The sequence below is a fragment of the Eleutherodactylus coqui genome, unplaced genomic scaffold, assembly GCF_035609145.1.
Source record: "Eleutherodactylus coqui strain aEleCoq1 unplaced genomic scaffold, aEleCoq1.hap1 HAP1_SCAFFOLD_19, whole genome shotgun sequence".
Classification (NCBI taxonomy): domain Eukaryota; kingdom Metazoa; phylum Chordata; class Amphibia; order Anura; family Eleutherodactylidae; genus Eleutherodactylus; species Eleutherodactylus coqui.
In genome coordinates this window covers 1,339,944-1,352,692 of record NW_027102012.1, presented here as the reverse complement: position 1 = coordinate 1,352,692, position 12,749 = coordinate 1,339,944, and the positions used below count along the sequence as shown (strand labels likewise).

Genomic DNA, 12,749 nt, shown 5'->3' with positions numbered 1-12,749 from the left:
TCTATCCAATATAATATAGATGACCTTTTATTAGGTCATTAGATATATGTTCTATATCTAATAAAAAAGGGGTATATCAACAACCTACTGGTATTATCAAGTAATGTCCCCATATTCATCTAGAAAGTCATACCTTCCAGGTCTATTCACGTTGACAAAGGCTATCTTATCTAATAATATACATTCTCACCCATAGAGTATGAATAGTCCAATGTTAACCCATTGTATAAACCAATAAAAAAGAGCAGAACACCAACTGTTAACTGCCTAGTCAAATTGTGATTTTATTGATACTATACATCACTATGCATGAATCTATATTTTTTCTTCAAGATGATGAAATAATGGACCGTCATATCTCAGACGTGTGGCGAGGGAACCAGCGAGAGACCAACAACCTGTGTAAACAAAACAAAAAGAATACAATTACACATATACCCATAAAAAATTCATTAATAAAACATATGTACAATTCATATACTGATGTGTGTAACAAGATTTACAAGAACGGCTGAAAGATGTACTCCTGATTAAGCCCTTTTGGGTGCATGGTGTCCAACTCGTATATCCATTTTAACTCACGCTTTTTTAATAAAAATTCTCTATCACCCCCCCGTGGAAGTACGGGGACATGATCAATGACCCTAAATTTGAACTGGCTGATGTTGTGTTTAGCCTCCAAAAAATGTCGCGATACAGGTAATTGTAGATTTTCCGTCCGAATTGTACTCTTGTGCTTCACCATACGTGATCTCACCTCCATAGTGGTTTCACCCACATACCCAAGGCCACATGGGCAGGTGATGAGGTAGATCACGTATGGTGAAGCACAAGTATATCTCCCCTGTATCTTGTACCTATTGCCCCTGAGAGGATGCCGAAATTCGTCACCCCTCACCAAATTGTTACAACAACTACAGGCAAGGCATGGGAAGTTCCCCTTTCTAGGGGGTTTAAAGAAACTCTGGACGGCTGATTTGTGTGAAGCAAAGTGTGAGTGGACCAGTTGGTCACCTATGTTTCTACCTCTTCTATATGCATTTATAGGCTTATTTTTAAATTCAGGTATTACAGCCCCATCTAATGTCAGCAGTGGCCAATGTTTTTTGATAATGTTACCAACGGTTCCACTAAGACTATTAAAGGTACTGACAAACGGAATCCTGTCCATTGTCTGTTTCTTTAATTTAGGTGTCAAAAGATCTTGTTGTGGTATTGCCCTAGCTCGTATGGCAGCTTTTGTGATGATTGGTGCAGGGTATCCCCTATCTAGGAACCTCCTACCCATCTCATCCAATCTTAAATCAATGGTTTGATCGTGTGCTATTCTTCGCACTCGTAAAAGTTGACTCCATGGTAGTGAGTCCTTCATGGCGACCGGATGGTTGCTACTATAGAGCAATAAACTGTTCCGATCTGTCTTTTTTGTGTAAAGATCCGTTACCAATCCCATTCCTTGTCTTTTAATCAAAACGTCAAGGAATTGGATTTCCACAATGGAGTAAGACATAGTGAACTGAAGTTCTGGGTAAATAGCGTTTAAAAAGGTATGGAATTCCTGTAATGTTTGGAGCGAACCCTTCCATAAAGCAAACACGTCGTCGATGTACCGACCCCAGTACACCAACGACGCCGCATATATGGAGGTATAGATATACTTCTCCTCAAATTGGCGCACAAAAATGTTGGCGTATGTTGGCGCCACATTAGAGCCCATAGCAGTGCCCTATCGCTGTCTGTAGTACACCCCCCCAAACAAAAAATAATTGTTGCGGAGGATGTACTCCAGCAGCGACAGGGCAAACTGCATGCACTCAGAGGACATATCCGATGCCATCAGAAATTGTCTGACGGCATCTATCCCTTTATCGTGACTGATAGAGGTGTATAGCGCAGTCACATCAAAGGTGACCAGAATAACATCTTCGGTCATATCAAACGATGCAATTTTTTTCAAAAAGTCAGATGTATCCCTGATGTGTGAATCCGCCTCATCTGCAAAACGCCTCAGGACCTTGTCTAAAAATCGTGCGATATTGCAGAAGAGTGAGTTTCTGCCTGAAACAATCGGTCTCCCAGGGGGATTCTGGGGATCCTTGTGGACCTTTGGGAGGGTGTATAAAGTGGGAACAATGGGGTGCTGGATATCAAGGAATTTCAACAGCTTTTTATCGATCAAACCTGCCCATAGTGCCTCATTCAACATTCCCCTTAATTGTAATTGAAACCGTATGGTAGGGTCCGATCGCAATTTTTCATAAACATTTTCATCATTTAATTGTCTGAACACTTCTGTTGTGTACATACTGGTATCCATCACGACTATTGCTCCACCCTTATCGGCTGGTTTAACCACAATCGCATCATCCTGCGCAAGAGAATTAAGGGCTTTCCTTTCCCTCATATTAAGGTTATTCTTAAGCCTCCTCTTGTTACCCAATGTTTTGGATCTCAGTTTTTCAATATCTTTTAATACTAATTTAGCAAATACTTCAATTTGAGGATTTGATGTAGGTGGTTGATACGTACTTTTGTTGCGAAGACCAGTTCCAACCAGGGAAAAAGACCCCGGTGTAGTGGTCTGTGCAACCGTACGTGATGGTTGTGAGGAAAATTGATTTTTAAGCCTTAAATTTCTGAATAAACGCTGTACATCAAGATTAAGATCAAACCAATTCATAGAAGTTACACAGCAAAATGATAGACCCTTGCCCAATACAGTCGTCTCATCTGATGTCAATACCCTGGAAGAAATGTTGATTACAATACCGTCACTGGTAGGTTCACAAGCTCCAACATCAACTATTTCCTGAAGTCCATCAGCGGTGGTCGTTTCGTGGATCGGGTCATCACCCCGTCGGGATCTCTTGTATGCCCTGTGATGTTTTCGTCCGCCTCGGCGGCACCGGAAGGTCCCTCTTTTCTCTTCATCCTGTTTGGATTGCCACGGCCCAAATTGGTTTCTATTCCTGGGTTGACGGCGTCGTTGTCGTCTTTGTTTGGTATTCGATTCAAAGGGATCTGTGACTTTATTCTTTGATGTCTGCCAACAATATACACGACCATAAGCATAATCGTCGACATCCCTAAACCACTTGGTTTTTTTTATACTCTCCAATTCCTCCTGATGTCGTTTGAGATATGTTGTTTTTTTCTCCTTATGTTTATTCCAGTCCTCTGGTGTCAAGATCTCTAGAATATTCTTTTCCAAGGAGGATATGCGAGCTGTACTCTCAGCAATCTCCAACTGTAAGAACTCAACATTCAAGACAATCATGTCAAACGAAAATTTATTCACTATGCCTTCAAATTTTGAACAAAATGTCTTGTTATCTGCCATTAAGGTCGGGCGCACATGTGGGCGTAGCCCTCTCGGAATGCGTTTTACCTTAAAATATTCACATAGTGTGGACATGTGCAAAGATAGGGAGATGTTCTTTTTATTTTCCATCTCCCACTTCCGTAGTAACATATCCACTGTTGGCATTTCTAGATAGCTATTCTTGCGTGTAGCTCCTGCAATAATCTTGTTAACATCCACATCCGAATACGAAAAAATAACAGGGTTACCTGGTCTGTCAGAGTCCGGGTATTTTTCCATTTTGTGCCTGTATCAGGTGCAAGCTGGATCTGGTTTGTAGATATCACTGAGTAGAAAAAAGAGGTTCCCAGCAGCACAGCATATATCCTCACATAGAGCCAGGCAAAACAGTGTGCAAAAGCCAGTCAGGAAGCCTAAACCAGAGAGGCTCCAAGGGTGCAGTCAGGAATAAGGAAATAGTGACTGGCAGCATTCAGCAATGTAGAAAAATACAAGATTTATTTCCCCATTACAAAAATTACGGCAACGTTTCGGTCGTAATAGACCTTCCTCAAGCCAATACATATCATACAAAGTGCACCATATATATAGGAAATGTGAACACCATTAACCAATGACATACAAACATGCACAGGAGTGTCTCATCACTGATTACCTCTCTCCACACGTCTCAGCTGTTATCTGGCGCATGATCTACCTCATCACCTGCCCATGTGGCCTTGGGTATGTGGGTGAAACCACTATGGAGGTGAGATCACGTATGGTGAAGCACAAGAGTACAATTCGGACGGAAAATCTACAATTACCTGTATCGCGACATTTTTTGGAGGCTAAACACAACATCAGCCAGTTCAAATTTAGGGTCATTGATCATGTCCCCGTACTTCCACGGGGGGGTGATAGAGAATTTTTATTAAAAAAGCGTGAGTTAAAATGGATATACGAGTTGGACACCATGCACCCAAAAGGGCTTAATCAGGAGTACATCTTTCAGCCGTTCTTGTAAATCTTGTTACACACATCAGTATATGAATTGTACATATGTTTTATTAATGAATTTTTTATGGGTATATGTGTAATTGTATTCTTTTTGTTTTGTTTACACAGGTTGTTGGTCTCTCGCTGGTTCCCTCGCCACACGTCTGAGATATGACGGTCCATTATTTCATCATCTTGAAGAAAAAATATAGATTCATGCATAGTGATGTATAGTATCAATAAAATCACAATTTGACTAGGCAGTTAACAGTTGGTGTTCTGCTCTTTTTTATTGGTTTATACAATGGGTTAACATTGGACTATTCATACTCTATGGGTGAGAATGTATATTATTAGATAAGATAGCCTTTGTCAACGTGAATAGACCTGGAAGGTATGACTTTCTAGATGAATATGGGGACATTACTTGATAATACCAGTAGGTTGTTGATATACCCCTTTTTTATTAGATATAGAACATATATCTAATGACCTAATAAAAGGTCATCTATATTATATTGGATAGATATATTCTCCCTGTGATAGGATGGAGGGCTGAGTCGGCCTTGAGCCTGATTCATGTGGGAATCGAGCTTGCAACCTCCGGGTCGTGGGCGAGAGCTTACACTCTGCACCACACGAGGCTCATATGACATCATCAACGATGCGCCAGATAACAGCTGAGACGTGTGGAGAGAGGTAATCAGTGATGAGACACTCCTGTGCATGTTTGTATGTCATTGGTTAATGGTGTTCACATTTCCTATATATATGGTGCACTTTGTATGATATGTATTGGCTTGAGGAAGGTCTATTACGACCGAAACGTTGCCGTAATTTTTGTAATGGGGAAATAAATCTTGTATTTTTCTACATTGCTGAATGCTGCCAGTCACTATTTCCTTATTCCTGACTGCACCCTTGGAGCCTCTCTGGTTTAGGCTTCCTGACTGGCTTTTGCACACTGTTTTGCCTGGCTCTATGTGAGGATATATGCTGTGCTGCTGGGAACCTCTTTTTTCTACTCAGTGATATCTACAAACCAGATCCAGCTTGCACCTGATACAGGCACAAAATGGAAAAATACCCGGACTCTGACAGACCAGGTAACCCTGTTATTTTTTCGTATTCGGATGTGGATGTTAACAAGATTATTGCAGGAGCTACACGCAAGAATAGCTATCTAGAAATGCCAACAGTGGATATGTTACTACGGAAGTGGGAGATGGAAAATAAAAAGAACATCTCCCTATCTTTGCACATGTCCACACTATGTGAATATTTTAAGGTAAAACGCATTCCGAGAGGGCTACGCCCACATGTGCGCCCGACCTTAATGGCAGATAACAAGACATTTTGTTCAAAATTTGAAGGCATAGTGAATAAATTTTCGTTTGACATGATTGTCTTTAATGTTGAGTTCTTACAGTTGGAGATTGCTGAGAGTACAGCTCGCATATCCTCCTTGGAAAAGAATATTCTAGAGATCTTGACACCAGAGGACTGGAATAAACATAAGGAGAAAAAAACAACATATCTCAAACGACATCAGGAGGAATTGGAGAGTATAAAAAAAACCAAGTGGTTTAGGGATGTCGACGATTATGCTTATGGTCGTGTATATTGTTGGCAGACATCAAAGAATAAAGTCACAGATCCCTTTGAATCGAATACCAAACAAAGACGACAACGACGCCGTCAACCCAGGAATAGAAACCAATTTGGGCCGTGGCAATCCAAACAGGATGAAGAGAAAAGAGGGACCTTCCGGTGCCGCCGAGGCGGACGAAAACATCACAGGGCATACAAGAGATCCCGACGGGGTGATGACCCGATCCACGAAACGACCACCGCTGATGGACTTCAGGAAATAGTTGATGTTGGAGCTTGTGAACCTACCAGTGACGGTATTGTAATCAACATTTCTTCCAGGGTATTGACATCAGATGAGACGACTGTATTGGGCAAGGGTCTATCATTTTGCTGTGTAACTTCTATGAATTGGTTTGATCTTAATCTTGATGTACAGCGTTTATTCAGAAATTTAAGGCTTAAAAATCAATTTTCCTCACAACCATCACGTACGGTTGCACAGACCACTACACCGGGGTCTTTTTCCCTGGTTGGAACTGGTCTTCGCAACAAAAGTACGTATCAACCACCTACATCAAATCCTCAAATTGAAGTATTTGCTAAATTAGTATTAAAAGATATTGAAAAACTGAGATCCAAAACATTGGGTAACAAGAGGAGGCTTAAGAATAACCTTAATATGAGGGAAAGGAAAGCCCTTAATTCTCTTGCGCAGGATGATGCGATTGTGGTTAAACCAGCCGATAAGGGTGGAGCAATAGTCGTGATGGATACCAGTATGTACACAACAGAAGTGTTCAGACAATTAAATGATGAAAATGTTTATGAAAAATTGCGATCGGACCCTACCATACGGTTTCAATTACAATTAAGGGGAATGTTGAATGAGGCACTATGGGCAGGTTTGATCGATAAAAAGCTGTTGAAATTCCTTGATATCCAGCACCCCATTGTTCCCACTTTATACACCCTCCCAAAGGTCCACAAGGATCCCCAGAATCCCCCTGGGAGACCGATTGTTTCAGGCAGAAACTCACTCTTCTGCAATATCGCACGATTTTTAGACAAGGTCCTGAGGCGTTTTGCAGATGAGGCGGATTCACACATCAGGGATACATCTGACTTTTTGAAAAAAATTGCATCGTTTGATATGACCGAAGATGTTATTCTGGTCACCTTTGATGTGACTGCGCTATACACCTCTATCAGTCACGATAAAGGGATAGATGCCGTCAGACAATTTCTGATGGCATCGGATATGTCCTCTGAGTGCATGCAGTTTGCCCTGTCGCTGCTGGAGTACATCCTCCGCAACAATTATTTTTTGTTTGGGGGGGTGTACTACAGACAGCGACAGGGCACTGCTATGGGCTCTAATGTGGCGCCAACATACGCCAACATTTTTGTGCGCCAATTTGAGGAGAAGTATATCTATACCTCCATATATGCGGCGTCGTTGGTGTACTGGGGTCGGTACATCGACGACGTGTTTGCTTTATGGAAGGGTTCGCTCCAAACATTACAGGAATTCCATACCTTTTTAAACGCTATTTACCCAGAACTTCAGTTCACTATGTCTTACTCCATTGTGGAAATCCAATTCCTTGACGTTTTGATTAAAAGACAAGGAATGGGATTGGTAACGGATCTTTACACAAAAAAGACAGATCGGAACAGTTTATTGCTCTATAGTAGCAACCATCCGGTCGCCATGAAGGACTCACTACCATGGAGTCAACTTTTACGAGTGCGAAGAATAGCACACGATCAAACCATTGATTTAAGATTGGATGAGATGTGTAGGAGGTTCCTAGATAGGGGATACCCTGCACCAATCATCACAAAAGCTGCCATACGAGCTAGGGCAATACCACAACAAGATCTTTTGACACCTAAATTAAAGAAACAGACAATGGACAGGATTCCGTTTGTCAGTACCTTTAATAGTCTTAGTGGAACCGTTGGTAACATTATCAAAAAACATTGGCCACTGCTGACATTAGATGGGGCTGTAATACCTGAATTTAAAAATAAGCCTATAAATGCATATAGAAGAGGTAGAAACATAGGTGACCAACTGGTCCACTCACACTTTGCTTCACACAAATCAGCCGTCCAGAGTTTCTTTAAACCCCCTAGAAAGGGGAACTTCCCATGCCTTGCCTGTAGTTGTTGTAACAATTTGGTGAGGGGTGACGAATTTCGGCATCCTCTCAGGGGCAATAGGTACAAGATACAGGGGAGATATACTTGTGCTTCACCATACGTGATCTACCTCATCACCTGCCCATGTGGCCTTGGGTATGTGGGTGAAACCACTATGGAGGTGAGATCACGTATGGTGAAGCACAAGAGTACAATTCGGACGGAAAATCTACAATTACCTGTATCGCGACATTTTTTGGAGGCTAAACACAACATCAGCCAGTTCAAATTTAGGGTCATTGATCATGTCCCCGTACTTCCACGGGGGGGTGATAGAGAATTTTTATTAAAAAAGCGTGAGTTAAAATGGATATACGAGTTGGACACCATGCACCCAAAAGGGCTTAATCAGGAGTACATCTTTCAGCCGTTCTTGTAAATCTTGTTACACACATCAGTATATGAATTGTACATATGTTTTATTAATGAATTTTTTATGGGTATATGTGTAATTGTATTCTTTTTGTTTTGTTTACACAGGTTGTTGGTCTCTCGCTGGTTCCCTCGCCACACGTCTGAGATATGACGGTCCATTATTTCATCATCTTGAAGAAAAAATATAGATTCATGCATAGTGATGTATAGTATCAATAAAATCACAATTTGACTAGGCAGTTAACAGTTGGTGTTCTGCTCTTTTTTATTGGTTTATACAATGGGTTAACATTGGACTATTCATACTCTATGGGTGAGAATGTATATTATTAGATAAGATAGCCTTTGTCAACGTGAATAGACCTGGAAGGTATGACTTTCTAGATGAATATGGGGACATTACTTGATAATACCAGTAGGTTGTTGATATACCCCTTTTTTATTAGATATAGAACATATATCTAATGACCTAATAAAAGGTCATCTATATTATATTGGATAGATATATTCTCCCTGTGATAGGATGGAGGGCTGAGTCGGCCTTGAGCCTGATTCATGTGGGAATCGAGCTTGCAACCTCCGGGTCGTGGGCGAGAGCTTACACTCTGCACCACACGAGGCTCATATGACATCATCAACGATGCGCCAGATAACAGCTGAGACGTGTGGAGAGAGGTAATCAGTGATGAGACACTCCTGTGCATGTTTGTATGTCATTGGTTAATGGTGTTCACATTTCCTATATATATGGTGCACTTTGTATGATATGTATTGGCTTGAGGAAGGTCTATTACGACCGAAACGTTGCCGTAATTTTTGTAATGGGGAAATAAATCTTGTATTTTTCTACATTGCTGAATGCTGCCAGTCACTATTTCCTTATTCCTGACTGCACCCTTGGAGCCTCTCTGGTTTAGGCTTCCTGACTGGCTTTTGCACACTGTTTTGCCTGGCTCTATGTGAGGATATATGCTGTGCTGCTGGGAACCTCTTTTTTCTACTCAGTGATATCTACAAACCAGATCCAGCTTGCACCTGATACAGGCACAAAATGGAAAAATACCCGGACTCTGACAGACCAGGTAACCCTGTTATTTTTTCGTATTCGGATGTGGATGTTAACAAGATTATTGCAGGAGCTACACGCAAGAATAGCTATCTAGAAATGCCAACAGTGGATATGTTACTACGGAAGTGGGAGATGGAAAATAAAAAGAACATCTCCCTATCTTTGCACATGTCCACACTATGTGAATATTTTAAGGTAAAACGCATTCCGAGAGGGCTACGCCCACATGTGCGCCCGACCTTAATGGCAGATAACAAGACATTTTGTTCAAAATTTGAAGGCATAGTGAATAAATTTTCGTTTGACATGATTGTCTTGAATGTTGAGTTCTTACAGTTGGAGATTGCTGAGAGTACAGCTCGCATATCCTCCTTGGAAAAGAATATTCTAGAGATCTTGACACCAGAGGACTGGAATAAACATAAGGAGAAAAAAACAACATATCTCAAACGACATCAGGAGGAATTGGAGAGTATAAAAAAAACCAAGTGGTTTAGGGATGTCGACGATTATGCTTATGGTCGTGTATATTGTTGGCAGACATCAAAGAATAAAGTCACAGATCCCTTTGAATCGAATACCAAACAAAGACGACAACGACGCCGTCAACCCAGGAATAGAAACCAATTTGGGCCGTGGCAATCCAAACAGGATGAAGAGAAAAGAGGGACCTTCCGGTGCCGCCGAGGCGGACGAAAACATCACAGGGCATACAAGAGATCCCGACGGGGTGATGACCCGATCCACGAAACGACCACCGCTGATGGACTTCAGGAAATAGTTGATGTTGGAGCTTGTGAACCTACCAGTGACGGTATTGTAATCAACATTTCTTCCAGGGTATTGACATCAGATGAGACGACTGTATTGGGCAAGGGTCTATCATTTTGCTGTGTAACTTCTATGAATTGGTTTGATCTTAATCTTGATGTACAGCGTTTATTCAGAAACTTAAGGCTTAAAAATCAATTTTCCTCACAACCATCACGTACGGTTGCACAGACCACTACACCGGGGTCTTTTTCCCTGGTTGGAACTGGTCTTCGCAACAAAAGTACGTATCAACCACCTACATCAAATCCTCAAATTGAAGTATTTGCTAAATTAGTATTAAAAGATATTGAAAAACTGAGATCCAAAACATTGGGTAACAAGAGGAGGCTTAAGAATAACCTTAATATGAGGGAAAGGAAAGCCCTTAATTCTCTTGCGCAGGATGATGCGATTGTGGTTAAACCAGCCGATAAGGGTGGAGCAATAGTCGTGATGGATACCAGTATGTACACAACAGAAGTGTTCAGACAATTAAATGATGAAAATGTTTATGAAAAATTGCGATCGGACCCTACCATACGGTTTCAATTACAATTAAGGGGAATGTTGAATGAGGCACTATGGGCAGGTTTGATCGATAAAAAGCTGTTGAAATTCCTTGATATCCAGCACCCCATTGTTCCCACTTTATACACCCTCCCAAAGGTCCACAAGGATCCCCAGAATCCCCCTGGGAGACCGATTGTTTCAGGCAGAAACTCACTCTTCTGCAATATCGCACAATTTTTAGACAAGGTCCTGAGGCGTTTTGCAGATGAGGCGGATTCACACATCAGGGATACATCTGACTTTTTGAAAAAAATTGCATCGTTTGATATGACCGAAGATGTTATTCTGGTCACCTTTGATGTGACTGCGCTATACACCTCTATCAGTCACGATAAAGGGATAGATGCCGTCAGACAATTTCTGATGGCATCGGATATGTCCTCTGAGTGCATGCAGTTTGCCCTGTCGCTGCTGGAGTACATCCTCCGCAACAATTATTTTTTGTTTGGGGGGGTGTACTACAGACAGCGACAGGGCACTGCTATGGGCTCTAATGTGGCGCCAACATACGCCAACATTTTTGTGCGCCAATTTGAGGAGAAGTATATCTATACCTCCATATATGCGGCGTCGTTGGTGTACTGGGGTCGGTACATCGACGACGTGTTTGCTTTATGGAAGGGTTCGCTCCAAACATTACAGGAATTCCATACCTTTTTAAACGCTATTTACCCAGAACTTCAGTTCACTATGTCTTACTCCATTGTGGAAATCCAATTCCTTGACGTTTTGATTAAAAGACAAGGAATGGGATTGGTAACGGATCTTTACACAAAAAAGACAGATCGGAACAGTTTATTGCTCTATAGTAGCAACCATCCGGTCGCCATGAAGGACTCACTACCATGGAGTCAACTTTTACGAGTGCGAAGAATAGCACACGATCAAACCATTGATTTAAGATTGGATGAGATGTGTAGGAGGTTCCTAGATAGGGGATACCCTGCACCAATCATCACAAAAGCTGCCATACGAGCTAGGGCAATACCACAACAAGATCTTTTGACACCTAAATTAAAGAAACAGACAATGGACAGGATTCCGTTTGTCAGTACCTTTAATAGTCTTAGTGGAACCGTTGGTAACATTATCAAAAAACATTGGCCACTGCTGACATTAGATGGGGCTGTAATACCTGAATTTAAAAATAAGCCTATAAATGCATATAGAAGAGGTAGAAACATAGGTGACCAACTGGTCCACTCACACTTTGCTTCACACAAATCAGCCGTCCAGAGTTTCTTTAAACCCCCTAGAAAGGGGAACTTCCCATGCCTTGCCTGTAGTTGTTGTAACAATTTGGTGAGGGGTGACGAATTTCGGCATCCTCTCAGGGGCAATAGGTACAAGATACAGGGGAGATATACTTGTGCTTCACCATACGTGATCTACCTCATCACCTGCCCATGTGGCCTTGGGTATGTGGGTGAAACCACTATGGAGGTGAGATCACGTATGGTGAAGCACAAGAGTACAATTCGGACGGAAAATCTACAATTACCTGTATCGCGACATTTTTTGGAGGCTAAACACAACATCAGCCAGTTCAAATTTAGGGTCATTGATCATGTCCCCGTACTTCCACGGGGGGGTGATAGAGAATTTTTATTAAAAAAGCGTGAGTTAAAATGGATATACGAGTTGGACACCATGCACCCAAAAGGGCTTAATCAGGAGTACATCTTTCAGCCGTTCTTGTAAATCTTGTTACACACATCAGTATATGAATTGTACATATGTTTTATTAATGAATTTTTTATGGGTATATGTGTAATTGTATTCTTTTTGTTTTGTTTACACAGGTTGTTGGTCTCTCGCTGGTTC

The 12,749-nt window shown here is 41.5% G+C and overlaps 1 long non-coding RNA gene across 1 annotated transcript; it reads right to left on the bottom strand.

The window, feature by feature from the left end:
- Positions 1–259: 259 nt before the first annotated feature.
- Positions 260–2,799, bottom strand: LOC136594202 (uncharacterized). Its single transcript, XR_010788505.1, has 2 exons — positions 2,770–2,799; positions 260–398 (listed from the first exon to the last, which is right to left on the bottom strand). It is a non-coding gene; the product is annotated as an uncharacterized lncRNA (long non-coding RNA).
- Positions 2,800–12,749: the final 9,950 nt, after the last annotated feature.